Below are 14,247 nucleotides of genomic sequence, written 5' to 3' on the forward strand. Positions count from 1 at the left end.
GTCATCTTTATCGATCTGAAAAAATGCCCAGGCTATGCAAGGCTTAGCACCCATGCGACCTGAAGAGCCACCACGACTTGTGGTGAGAGGCAGAGTTGTGTTTGAGGATGCAGTTGTTGACGTGCTTCCAGTACTACGTCTCTGTCCAGGAAGGCGCAACCTGACCTCGTCATCACTAGCATCTTCCTCCACCTCCTCTGCTGACCTCATCTCTTGGCTGACTGTGGGTTGACAGTAAGTGGGATCTCCGACCTCATCATCATCACCCTGTGCGTTATCACACCCGTCGTCCTCAGAGCCAACCTGTTCCTGCCCTGACAAAAAACTAAAGTTGTCGCTCCAATCAGGTATTTGAGTCTTATCATCGTCTTCCTCATTGTCTCCACCAACAGGAGTTACAGTTTGGGAATGAGGGTCTACATTATGGTCAGAACCTTCTGCGTCTGGTCCTGGATCCGACTCATAAAGATTCTGGGCATCAGTGCAGATCATTTCCTCGTCTGGATTCACAGAAGCGCTGGAGTCGACCTCTGATTCCCAGGCTATAGTATGAGTAAACAGCTCTGCAGACTCAACCATCTGTTCTACCTCACACTCAGACGGGCAGCTGGAGATTTGGGAGCTGTGAGGAAGCAAGTGCGATTTGGGTGACACCTTTGAGGACTGGAGTATTTGTGATGTTGAAGTTGATGTGGAGGAGAGCCCACTTAAAGGAGCACTTGATATCCGTTGAAGCACCTGCTGTTTTTGTGCCTCATCTGGAATTTGTAGCGATTGGCGTGGCCGTAAGAAAGGGATCTTATCACATTGTCCGCTAAAAGAAGTAGACATTTTAGTTTGGCTGGAAGATGGTCTTTCTTCTGCACCTACCCCACGGACACAACCTTTTTTCCCCTTCCCAACACGCCTATTCCCCTTTCCACCAGCAGCAGGCCTTTTTCCACTCATTTTGGTGGTTAACTAATTCACAACTCTGGAGTTGTTTGCACAAAAAAACAATGGATGGTAACCGAGCAGAGCTGAGTGGCCAAACTGTGGTATTAGGCCAAAACTATTGGCTGGGTTAGATGCAGAAAAAAATTATTTTTAATTTGCAACCTGATGGAGGTCAGTATAGATGGACTAATAGACCAAGTCCCACACACCGCTAGAAGCCCAAATATTTTTTCAGAGCTAGATGCAGAAAATTTTTTTATTCAATTTGCAACCTGATGGAGGTCAGTATAGATGGACTAATAGACCAAGTCCCACACACTGCTAGAAGCCCAAATATTTTTTCAGAGCTAGATGCAGAAAAAAATTATTTTTAATTTGCAACCTGATGGAGGTCAGTATAGATGGACTAATAGACCAAGTCCCACACACTGCTAGAAGCCCAAATATTTTTTCAGAGCTAGATGCAGAAAAAAATTATTTTTAATTTGCAACCTGATGTAGGTCAGTATAGATGGACTAATAGACCAAGTCCCACACACTGCTAGAAGCCCAAATATTTTTTCAGAGCTAGATGCAGAAAAAAATTATTTTTAATTTGCAACCTGATGTAGGTCAGTATAGATGGACTAATAGACCAAGTCCCACACACTGCTAGAAGCCCAAATATTTTTTCAGAGCTAGATGCAGAAAAAAATTATTTTTAATTTGCAACCTGATGGAGGTCAGTATAGATGGACTAATAGACCAAGTCCCACACACCGCTAGAAGCCCAAATATTTTTTCAGAGCTAGATGCAGAAAAAAATTATTTTTAATTTGCAACCTGATGTAGGTCAGTATAGATGGACTAATAGACCAAGTCCCACACACTGCTAGAAGCCCAAATATTTTTTCAGAGCTAGATGCAGAAAAAAATTATTTTTAATTTGCAACCTGATGGAGGTCAGTATAGATGGACTAATAGACCAAGTCCCACACACCGCTAGAAGCCCAAATATTTTTTCAGAGCTAGATGCAGAAAAAAATTATTTTTAATTTGCAACCTGATGGAGGTCAGTATAGATGGACTAATAGACCAAGTCCCACACACTGCTAGAAGCCCAAATATTTTTTCAGAGCTAGATGCAGAAAAAAATTATTTTTAATTTGCAACCTGATGGAGGTCAGTATAGATGGACTAATAGACCAAGTCCCACACACCGCTAGAAGCCCAAATATTTTTTCAGAGCTAGATGCAGAAATTTTTTTTATTCAATTTGCAACCTGATGGAGGTCAGTATAGATGGACTAATAGACCAAGTCCCACACACTGCTAGAAGCCCAAATATTTTTTCAGAGCTAGATGCAGAAAAAAAATATTTTTAATTTGCAACCTGATGGAGGTCAGTATAGATGGACTAATAGACCAAGTCCCACACACTGCTAGAAGCCCAAATATTTTTTCAGAGCTAGATGCAGAAAAAAATTATTTTTAATTTGCAACCTGATGTAGGTCAGTATAGATGGACTAATAGACCAAGTCCCACACACTGCTAGAAGCCCAAATATTTTTTCAGAGCTAGATGCAGAAAAAAATTATTTTTAATTTGCAACCTGATGTAGGTCAGTATAGATGGACTAATAGACCAAGTCCCACACACTGCTAGAAGCCCAAATATTTTTTCAGAGCTAGATGCAGAAAAAAATTATTTTTAATTTGCAACCTGATGGAGGTCAGTATAGATGGACTAATAGACCAAGTCCCACACACCGCTAGAAGCCCAAATATTTTTTCAGAGCTAGATGCAGAAAAAAAATATTTTTAATTTGCAACCTGATGTAGGTCAGTATAGATGGACTAATAGACCAAGTCCCATACACTGCTAGAAGCCCAAATATTTTTTCAGAGCTAGATGCAGAAAAAAATTATTTTTAATTTGCAACCTGATGGAGGTCAGTATAGATGGACTAATAGACCAAGTCCCACACACCGCTAGAAGCCCAAATATTTTTTCAGAGCTAGATGCAGAAAAAAATTATTTTTAATTTGCAACCTGATGGAGGTCAGTATAGATGGACTAATAGACCAAGTCCCACACACTGCTAGAAGCCCAAATATTTTTTCAGAGCTAGATGCAGAAAAAAATTATTTTTAATTTGCAACCTGATGGAGGTCAGTATAGATGGACTAATAGACCAAGTCCCACACACCGCTAGAAGCCCAAATATTTTTTCAGAGCTAGATGCAGAAAAAAATTATTTTTAATTTGCAACCTGATGTAGGTCAGTATAGATGGACTAATAGACCAAGTCCCACACACTGCTAGAAGCCCAAATATTTTTTCAGAGCTAGATGCAGAAAAAAATTATTTTTAATTTGCAACCTGATGGAGGTCAGTATAGATGGACTAATAGACCAAGTCTCACACACCGCTAGAAGCCCAAATATTTTTTCAGAGCTAGATGCAGAAAAAAATTATATTCAGTTTGCAACCTGATGGAGGTCAGTATAGATGGACTAATAGAATGATGCTATGCCCAAAAGATTTTACTTCACTAGGTGCAGTAAAAAAATTGGTATTCTATACACAGGTGTTATATCTTGCAACACAGATAGGCTACTCCACTGACTAACACACTCTGCAATAGGCCAAAAAGGATTAGCTTTGCTAGATTCAGCCAAATGCTGTGAAAAAAACTTGCACAGCACTGGCACAGACCTGCCTGGCAAAAACTGATAGGAACTCATGTAACCTAGTCCTGAAAAGGACTCCAATTACAATTAGTCTTTACTCCCACAACCTATCTATTTAAGAGCACAGACCTCCCTGATAAAAGTCGCAGGAAATGCTGTAACCTAGTCCTTAAAAGGACTGCAATCACAACTATTCCCTACTCCCAAGCTATCTGTATATTTGTGCGAAAATTGGCTTGAAATTAACAAGGTATAGCACACACAGCAACAGCGGTGCCGTCTAACACGCAGCTGCAGCAGTGAGAAAATGGTGGCGACGGGGAAAATGGCTTGGTCTTATAGGGCAAGGACATGTGACATACACTGCCAATCACACATGCCCTTGCTTGTGTGAAAAAAAGCACTTCGCTCCGTGTGTGCGCTGCTGATAGGCTGACAGATTGCACCTCCCCACTGCAAATGCGGGAAAGAGAAAAAAAAATGGAGATCTTCATTGTTCCTGCAGAGATCCATCCCCTGCCCCTCCCCCCGCCCCGCTGTACACTCAAACTGCGTATTAACATTAATTTTCATCATTACTGAGAAAAAATCCAGTTATGATTTTGGTGCACGAACAGTTATCGAACATAACCTCGAACAGCCGAATTTTTCTCAAATTGTTCGTGTTCGCCGACCGGCTCGAACACCGACCAAAACAGCTCGAATTTGAGATTGGCGAACAGTTCGAGTAGAACAACGCTCATCTCTACTTATTATCTCCAGACCAACGGGATGTGTGAAAAGATGAATCAGGTGGTGATAGACCTACTGAAGACGTTGCCCCTGGAGGAACGTAGCCTGTGGCCAGAAAAGTTGCCAGACCTGGTGGATCTCTACAATCACATTCCAGTGAATTCCACCAACTGCACACCTGCTTACCTGATGAGAGCAAGACCTGGTAAGCTGCCCATCGATCTGGATATGGCAGTTCTGACACCAGAGGACGCCTCACCAGATGCGGATTGAGATACTGAGCGGAAACTACAATACCGTAAGGTACAGGAAAGTGCTGAAAGAAGTCTGTCCCAAGCAAGAGAAAGGCAAGAGAGGACTTACAATCAACATGCACCAGCAACCCCCTTGTCACCTGGAAAGCAAGTCCTAAAGAGAAAAAGGCGGCTCCATAAATTGGATGACCAGTGGGAAAAAGAGCCGTATACCATTCTACCATCAAGTCATGATAACACCAAGGTGTACATCATAAGTAAGGATGGAGGAGAAACGACAGCAACAGTTTCCAGAGACCACCTGAAGAAATGTCCTGAGCAACTACAGCATGCTGAAGAAGGCCAAGATATCCCTCAACCCGCAGAGGAAGTGGAAGGAATGGTCAGCACAGTACTCGGAGAATTTCCCCGGTCATGGACGCAAGTGAATAATGCCATTGTTGTGCCAGTCCTTACATTTCTCCAACCAGCCCCTCAGGGAGCTGTAGAAGTCCCAGTAGAGTTGGAAGAACCATTGGCCCCAGAGACAGAAGATTCCTCATCGGCAGACCAGGAGAATCTACTCTCTGCTAGTAGCGAACCTGTCATACCCACGGTAAGCCAAAGGATCCATAGGGAGCTGCCCAACCTACCAGAGACACCTCCAAACACCTGTAGTGTGGTGAACATTGAACCCACCACACCAGGGGTAAATATAGGGGACCAAGGTAGAACACAGATAGACAGTGTGTTACGTAGATCTACCAGAAGCACCAGAGGTCAAATCCCTGCTCGCTGGAGGATTTAGATGTAACCCATAACTGTAGTATTGCAAATGTTGAAATGTTTTATATGTGTGTACTGATTATGTTTTTCCAGTTACCCGACAGGGTTCAAAGACTTTCAGGTTATGGACAGTGAGTAACCAAAAACTTGCCCTGTAAATAATTGCACCTATAAAGTGCCCCCCTTGCAACAGACCACGGAACAAAAACCTGTCTGGTGTGGCCCCACTTGTGGTCCAACGGGACTGCCTAAGCCTTGCAGCCACGCCCAAGGCCAACTTTGGGGTTTGTTTTGGACACGTCCCCCATTCTACAACTGTACCTTGTTGGGTGAAATGGACACCTGGTTACGGATGATACCGTGACCTATAAGGACTGTAATGCCTGTAAATATGTTCATGTATTGTTATTGCTATTGTTTATTGTTATCTGTTATATTTTTGCAAAATATGCTCAGTCCCAGAGTATTGAAATTTACTAGGGGGGGAATGTGGCACCCCAGAGGGTCTGGTTGCCACAGTGGTAGTAATACCATGTCTGGGAGCAAAGCAGGAGTTTCCTGGTCAGGAACACATTACATGCAACACCTCCTGCCCCAGACCAGAAAGGGGAGGATCCTGCCCTTTATAACTGGATCTGGAGGCGGTGTTAGGGAGTCTGAGTCTAGAGTTCAGTGTGTGGAGTCAAGTAGGACACGAAGGAGTAAAGAGCCAGGGACTGGAGCTGGAGTTAGCTCGTCCTGGATAGTATCCACATAGGACCGGAGTCCGAGGCTGTGGGCATTGCATATCCAGCAGCAGATACCGCAGGGCAGGAGATTGCAGGTCTCCTGGCCCAACAGAAGCCAGGAGGCTCAGCCACACGAAAGGACCTGTACCGCCACAGAGGAGTGAGGAATACACAAGGCCCGAGTCGCCAGCCATACGGGTGAGCGCAGCACGTTACACTCAGGAACGTGGGCTACAACACGACTATAAGCGGGATAGCCCAAAAAGTATAGTCAGAACGGCAGGCCTACAACTTCACCTGGCCAGGAGGACTCTAAGATTGTTCCCAGACTGATCAGGCCCTCATCACTAGCCGGTACTCCCGTTGGGGCCCATATAATTGCCAACAGTAAAGACCCTGGGACTGCACTGCAAAGACTCCGTGTTGTCATTACTGATACCTTGCACTACCACCACCATCATCCATACACGCTGCCCTGAATCTCCACTCTTCCTGTGGGGAGTTACATCACCTTGCTGCACATACCACCAGCTTCAGCGGACTGCTTCGCAGCGGCGGTTCCCAATAACCGCATTCCACAGGTGGCGTAGTCGGACTATACATAACAGATATACATAAACTACCCTTAGGTTGACCACCTGGGTCACGGACCGGGTCACCGCCACGGTGACTACAACCCCCAGCATCTACAGGCTCCGGGTACCCCACGGCCCAGAGGGTGCATCACCGGCTGTTCATCTATAGAGAGAAGCTGTGCCAGAGGTACGTCAACCCTAAAACCCATGAGATGGTATGGCAGATCGTAGTGCCAAAGACAGACATCCATATGGTTTTGGAAGCCTGCCACGATCAGGCGGGGCACTTTGGCTGGAAGAAGCTAGAAACCCTGCTGAAGTGTTGGTTTTATTGGGTAGGAATGCGCAGTTCCATTGAGAGGTGGTGCTGGAATTGTGGACCCTGTAGCCTCAGAAGAAATGACTACAGCAGCCAGAAGGCACCCCTGCAACCCATCAAGACAACTCGACCTTTGGAGATCGTGGCCATGGATCATGTCAAGCTGTCACCCAGCAGGTCAGGATATTCCTATAGCCTGACCATGGTGGATCGCTACTCTCGGTTCCTGGTGGTCGCCCCCGTCAAGGATCTAACGGCAGAAACTGCGGCGAAGACGTTTCAGGCGTACTTTTGCAGGCCCCATGGAAACCCGGAGCAGGTGCTGACGGCTCAAGGCCCAGCCTTCGAGGATGAATTGTTCAAGGAGTTCTGCCATCTGTACGGGTGTAAAAAGATCCGGACCACACCGTACCACCCCCAAACCAACGGTCTCTGTGAAAAGATGAAGAACATCGTCATCGACCTGCTGAAGACCTTACCACTAGAGGAGAGAAATCAGTGGCCAGACGTACTACTTGACCTGGTAGATCTGTACAACCACATACCTGTGAGTTCCACCAATTGTACTCCAGCATATCTCATGCGAGCCAGACCCGGGAAGTTGCCCATGGACCTGGAGCTAGGTGTAGTGGAACCAAAAGCAGATATGTCCACTGAGGACTGGGACACGACCAGACAAGAGCAGTACAGAAGAGTACAGGCTTGTGTCGAAGACAGTCTCACTCATGTGAGGGACAAGCAGGAAGCAAACTACAATAAAAGTGCGCCCGCAGAACCCTTCACACCAGGAGAAGTGGTGTTAAAAAGAAAAAGGAGAAACCACAAACTTGATGACCAGTGGGAGAGAGAACCCTACACTGTGTTAAATTCAAGATTTGGTAACAGGAAGACCTGTCTAATTAATAAGGACGGAGGAAGAACGACTGCAATGCTATCTAGAGACCATCTGAAGTTGTGTCCAGACCTGCTAAAGCCCCAAGAAGAAGTGCCTCTCACCGTACTGGAGGAGGCTAAAGAAGCAGTACTCCATACTGACTTAGGAGATTTCCCGGCAGATTGGCCTCAACTAGGAGGAGCAGTAATAATACCTGTGATCCACTTATTTCAACAGGCAGAAGACCCTCCACAGCAAGTAGAGCCTGTAAGTGCTTCAGAAGAGCCTGCTCAAGAAGAATCCCTGGTTGGAGCAGAGCAAGAAGGCCCAGCCAATGGTATACTCGCCAGTCCCTTAGAGAGGTTAAGGCAACCCTGCAGTTCCCCAGCACTTAGAACTGACAGAATGGGAGGTAGTGCAAATACTAGTGCCTCATGCATCCCAGTACCACGTAGGTCGACATGTAGCACACGAGGTCAGACCCCTGTCAGATACAGAAAGTAAAGAAGGAAACTCTGACAGTGTAAATAGTGCCCCTGGGGTATTATGTTGTGTATTTTCATGTATGTATTTATTAACTTGTGTTTTGCTTTACAATGGACAATTTAAGTGAAATGGACACTTTTCTTTGTTGCCTTTAGTTACCCGTAAGGGTACATACAGAACTTAGTGGCTGAGGAGTATGTGCAGCCCAAAAACTGATTCTTGTAAATAATTGCACTCCTTGGAGTGCCCCTTTATGTGACCTCAGAAGAAAAACCTGTCTGGAGTGGCACTAACGGAGGTCCAACTCAGGATCGCCATGCCCTGCAGCCACCCCAGGGCCTACGTTGATGGTTTGGGACAGGTCCCTCAAGCTATCAAATACTATGCCCTGTGAGATGGACATCCTGTGAGGGAACCTCACCAAAAGAGACTTGAATTCTGAGGTTGCTTATTGTACATATGTCTATTATTTATAATGTTTATTATGTAACGTTCAAGCAAGTGCCTCCCATAAAGGGAAAATTGTTATTATTGTTGTTATAAAAAGTACTTCACTCTGGGAGTACTGAGCTTTGCTAGTGGGGAATGTGGCGCCCTGCTGTGCATTGGTGCCACAGAGCCTAGAGGGGTGCATGAACAGATTCCTCCACAAGAGGCCCTCATAGCATACACACACCTCCACCTTCCACCTCAGACCACCAGAGGGAGCCGTTAGGTATATAAAAAGGGAAGGTGGAGCTAGGCAGTCAGTCTGGAGAACAGTTTCCTCTGGGACAGAGCTAGTTCCAGTCTTTGAGGATCCAGTCTGTAGAAGGAAGCCTGTTGAGAGGAGCTCCTGCAGTAGCCATCCTGCAGTGGAGCACAGTCCAGACTCATTGAGCTCAGGTAGTGAGCCCAAGGTGTGCCGACGCCATAAGAGCGGTGAAAAGTAGCGAGGCCTACTGCCAGTGTGAAGCCTAGTGAGGGCCCCGAGCAGGCCGAAGGCAAGTGGAGTAAGCGAGCTACATAGGGGGCAGAGGAGCTTAACCATCTCACCCCATAAGAATTTACCGAACGCCGGGTCCGTGTCTGCAAGGATCTCTAGGACCAGCAGAAACAACCGGGATCCCTGGTGAACTACATGTCCCAGGAATACCAAAAGCTGACCGTAATACCAGGGTCAGGAGTCACTGAGGCCCAAGAAACCAGGGAGTGTGAACTCCAACAGAAGGCCCTACCACCAGGTCAGCAGGTGCAAGACAGAGACCAAGTTAGGCCTAGCTTCAGGCAGGTCATAAACTTACTAGGAAAAGGCAAGAAACAGGAGGCCCCACACCCGCTCACTGGGGAGAGTCCTGAAATGCACCCTTCACCCTACAGTACCGCGGATCGTGCCTGAAAACACCACAAGTAAAGGTACTGAAGTGAACTGTCGTGTGTGTGCCTATTCTTCCTTTGACCCGGCTGGGTCCCCTCTGTCCTGCATCCCTTCTCCTACGCTGCCCTGAGGCCCCGCTCCACCTGTGGGGAGCAGAACCAACTAAGCTGCCCAACCACCGGCCTCAGAGGACTGTAGCAGCGCTGGTGAGTCTCACCAGACACCACAGGTGGCGTCACGAACTTTCCCTTTTTCCCATACACCTTTCCCCCAATTCCTTGCTTTTTTTTAAGAGTGACCCCAGGGTACGGCCCCGGGAGCCGGCCACCGCGGCATCCCTCAAAACTAACAGCAAGGCCCGGGCGCTGAGTCCCCATCCCTTGGGGGCGTCACAAATGTTCATCACAATTTTCAGATTTATATTTTTAAAATAATTAGAAAACCATGTGTTATTTCCTTTACACTTCATAAATACTTGCTATTTTATGTTGGTATATCACATATAATCCCAATCAAATACATTTAAGTTTGTGGTTGAAATATGAAAAAATGTGGAAAGGTTTGACTAGCCCAGGGGATGGGGATAAGTCGGTACCCGGGCCTTTGCCTCGCCTTGGTGATGTCGCGGTGGTCGGCTCCCGGGCACGTACCCTGGGGTCACTCTTCAAAAGGGTGGATATTTGTTTATTTTATAAAAGTTTGTGACGCCACCTGTGGTTTCTGGTGAGAATCACCAGCGCTGCGGCAGCCCACTGAGGCCGGTGATAAGGCAGCTCGATGGCATAGCTCCCCACAGGTGGAGCTTGGCCTCAGGGCAGCGTACGGAGAGGGGGATGCAGGACAGGCGAGACTCAGCCGGGTCAGAGCAAGAACGGGGACGGACACGATAGTCACTTCAGTACCTTTTACTGATGGAAAATCAGGCACATCCCGGAGCACTGTAGGGTGAAGGGTGCATATCAGGATCCTCCCCAATGAGCAGGTGTAGGGCCTCCTGTTTCTTGCCTCTGCGTAGTAAGATTTTGACCTGCCTGGAGCTAGGCCTAACTTTGTCTCTGCCCTGCGCTGGCTGACCTTGTAGTAGGGCCTTTTCTCGGAGCTTGCGGGGCCTATGAGTCTCCTGGCTCTGTTACGTATCAGCACTTTAGCGATCCTCGGACTTGTAGTTCTCCAGGGATTCCGGTTATACCTTACTGGGTCGTAGAGATCCCGGCAAGCTTAGGACCCGGTGTCCGGTAAATTATTCGGGGTGAGCTAGGTAAGCTCCTCTGCCCCCTATGTACTAACTCTCCACTCGCCTTCGGCCTACTCGGGCCCTCACTAGGCTACTCACACTAATGGCAGCTTGCCGCGCTTCACCGATCTTATGGTGCCGGCACACCTAAAGCTCACTATTCTGAGCTACAACTGAGTCTGGACTATGCTCCACTGCAGACTGACCTCTCTCAGGATTCTCTTACTGCAGAAACTCTCTCAACAGACTGACTGAGCTCGACTCTGTATTCAGATGTGTACTAGCTGAACTCTCCAGAGGAACTGAACTGCCTGGCTCCACCTTCCCTATTTATATCCCTAATGGGCTCCCCCTGCTGGTCTGAGGTGGAAGGTGGAGATGTGTGAATGTTTATGGGGGCCTCTTGTGGAGGAATCCATCAATGCACTCTTCTAGGATCTGTGATACCAAGCGCAGCTGGGCGTCACAGGTTCACTGGGTATGAATACTTTTTCAAGGCACTGTATATCGGTGACCAGATGTTTTGGGTGACACACAGAATAGCATTGTGGGGTGCATTTGGTTCTCCAGGTCACAGGTTGTGTTCATCTCATTTAAAAAGAAGATAATCATTAGATGATACTAGTCGGTAGAAAGGAACTAGTTGGTAATTGGCAACACATCAACACATTTATTATGTCATTAATTGCAGTGGAGGAGTATGGTTTGGGATGTAAACCCCTATAAAAAAAACTTTGTGTCAGATCAGGCAAATTAGAATATATTTGTCATTCGCATCAGTGATTTCTATGAATGGATGAGATTGCTTAACCAAGACTGTGGCGACTGTGGTGCCTCTGGCTAATGATCAATGTGAAATGATATGACCACCCAAATCAGTGTTTTCTTAGTAGGAGACTGTCCCTAGATATGGGTGTCTCTTAGAGACCTATTAAATTGACAACTTGGCTTTGCAGATACAGTTGAAACCAGAAGTTTACATACAGTACACTATATAAAAAGACACATATGCAGGTTTTTCTCAATATCTGACATGAAATCAGAATAAACATTTCCCGTTTTAGGTCAATTAGGATTACCAAAATTTTTAATATTTGCCAAATGTCAGAATAATGAGAGAGAGAGAATGTTTTAAGGCATTTTTATTACTTACTACAAAGTCAAAAGTTTACATATACTAAGATTACAATGCCTTTAAACAATTCTGGATTGCCCATATGATGATGTCATGTGTTTGGAAGATTCTGATTTTTTTGGCAACATCTGAGTTAATCAGAGACACGCCTGTGTCTTCTTTTCTCATGATGCCATTTATTTTGTGAAGTGCACCAGTCCCTCCTGCAGCAAAACAACCCTACAACATGATGCTGCCACCCTGATGTTTTACAGATGGGATGGTGTTCTTATTTAGAAGATGTGTATAAGGCTGCGTGCACACGATGCGTTTTTCATGCGTTTATGCTGCGGAATTTCCGCAGCGGAAACGCATCAAAAACGCATGGTAATCCGCACCCCATGGTTCCCAATGGCATTCAGCAATGTCAATGCACATGCTGCGGATTTTTCCGCAGCGTTTCTGCAGCGCAAATAAATCCGCAGCATGTTCATTAATTTTGCGGAAGCGCAGCGGAAGCGCCGCTATTGACTTGCATTAAGACGCATAATATCCACGTCTGTACATTTGTACAAGCGGATAACATGCGTCTCAATGTGCGGATGGTACCCAGTTCTGGAGGAGAGAAAACTCTCCTCCAGACCTGGGTACCACAGTACCTGTAAAAAAAAGAATAAAATAAAAAATAAAGTTTATATTCACCTGTCCGGCGGCTTCTCTCTGCTTGCCGGCAGCGCTTCTCCTTCCAGGACCTGAGATGACGTCGCGGTCATGTGACCGCAGGCTGTCTCGCGATGTGCCGGCAACCCGGAAGAAGCCAGGATGAGCGAGGCAGCACACGCTGCGGGGGATCGGGGGTAAGTATAGCTTTATTTTTTTTATTTTTTACGGTCACACTGTATAAATCCATGCCGTTTGCATGGATTTATACAGTGTGACCTAGTTGTCAAGCACTTTCCAAGTGATGCTATCGCCTGGAAAGTGCTTGTCAGTCCGCAAGCGGAAACACATGCGTTAATGCATGTGGATACGCATGTGAATCCGCATGTATTCTGCAGGGAAAACGCATGCACAATCTGCACGCGTTTTTTCTGCCAGGGAGATGCAGAAATGCTGCAGAAATTTTCTGCTTCATTTCTGCATCGTGGGCACTTAGCCTAACAGTTTACACTTTCAACATGTCAAATAATTGTGATCACCTAGGTCTGCTGCCTCTTGAATCTGATGAAGGAGAACAGCAGTAACCATTTCATAACAAAACGCCTGGGTCAGTCCGTTCTGTATATTGCCCTGGATTGTGTTTTTAAAGGTGCCATTTGTATGGCACCGGTAATTCCACTAGTGGAGAACCAAAATGCTGCAAAGGTCACTGATATAAAAATGTTACCTTCTGGTCTGAAACTGCCCCAACTGCAACCTCTTTCATCAGGCGTCACCACTCTTACACTGTGGATGGCACTGTTGATGCAAGTGTGGTGCATGCATCCAAGCATATTAGTGAGGCTGGGGCTGGTGGTGATGTCCAGCTGAAGAGTCTGTGGACCCGGTTCATCAAAGCTAAGCTAAGTGGCTAGCTCCAAGAGTGTTTGTGAGAGCCCTTTTAAAAGTTGCAAAAACTCCATGAACCGTCCCCTGTAACAACTTTTTCTAACTTTGGAAAACCAGAATTGGTTACCTCCATATAATAAAATGTTGAATTCACAGTTTCACTGCCAGTCAAGAGCTCATGTACTATGGTATCTAATTAATACTTTTGAGATATGCTCTGGCATTTTTAAACAGGAGCTGAAAAGGAGCTTACTGTTTTAATATTTTAGCAAAAAAAAATTTTTTGTAAAATCTACTTTAATCATGCCTTAGACTAAGTCCATTGCCCACAGCCCTGCTCACTGCAGATGTACTCCTCAGCCCCTCAGCTTCCTACCTCTTCTCCCTGCCCACAGCCCTGCTCACCGCAGCTGTCCTCCTCAGCCCCTCAGCTTCCTACCTCTTCTCCTTGCCCACACCCCTGCCCTGCTCACCGCAGCTGTCCTCCTCAGCCACTCAGCTTTCTACCTCTTCGCCTTGCCCACACCCCTGCTCACCGCAGCTGTCCTCCTCAGCCCCTCAGCTTCCTATTCCTTCCCCTTGCCCGCAGACCTGCTCACCGCAGCTGTCCTCCTCAGCCCCTCAGCTTCCTACCTCTTCTCCTTACCCACAG

This window comes from Phyllobates terribilis, unplaced genomic scaffold (genome assembly GCF_046119375.1).
Source record: "Phyllobates terribilis strain yellow unplaced genomic scaffold, ASM4611937v1 Scaffold_27__1_contigs__length_16484149, whole genome shotgun sequence".
In the NCBI taxonomy this organism is placed as follows: domain Eukaryota; kingdom Metazoa; phylum Chordata; class Amphibia; order Anura; family Dendrobatidae; genus Phyllobates; species Phyllobates terribilis.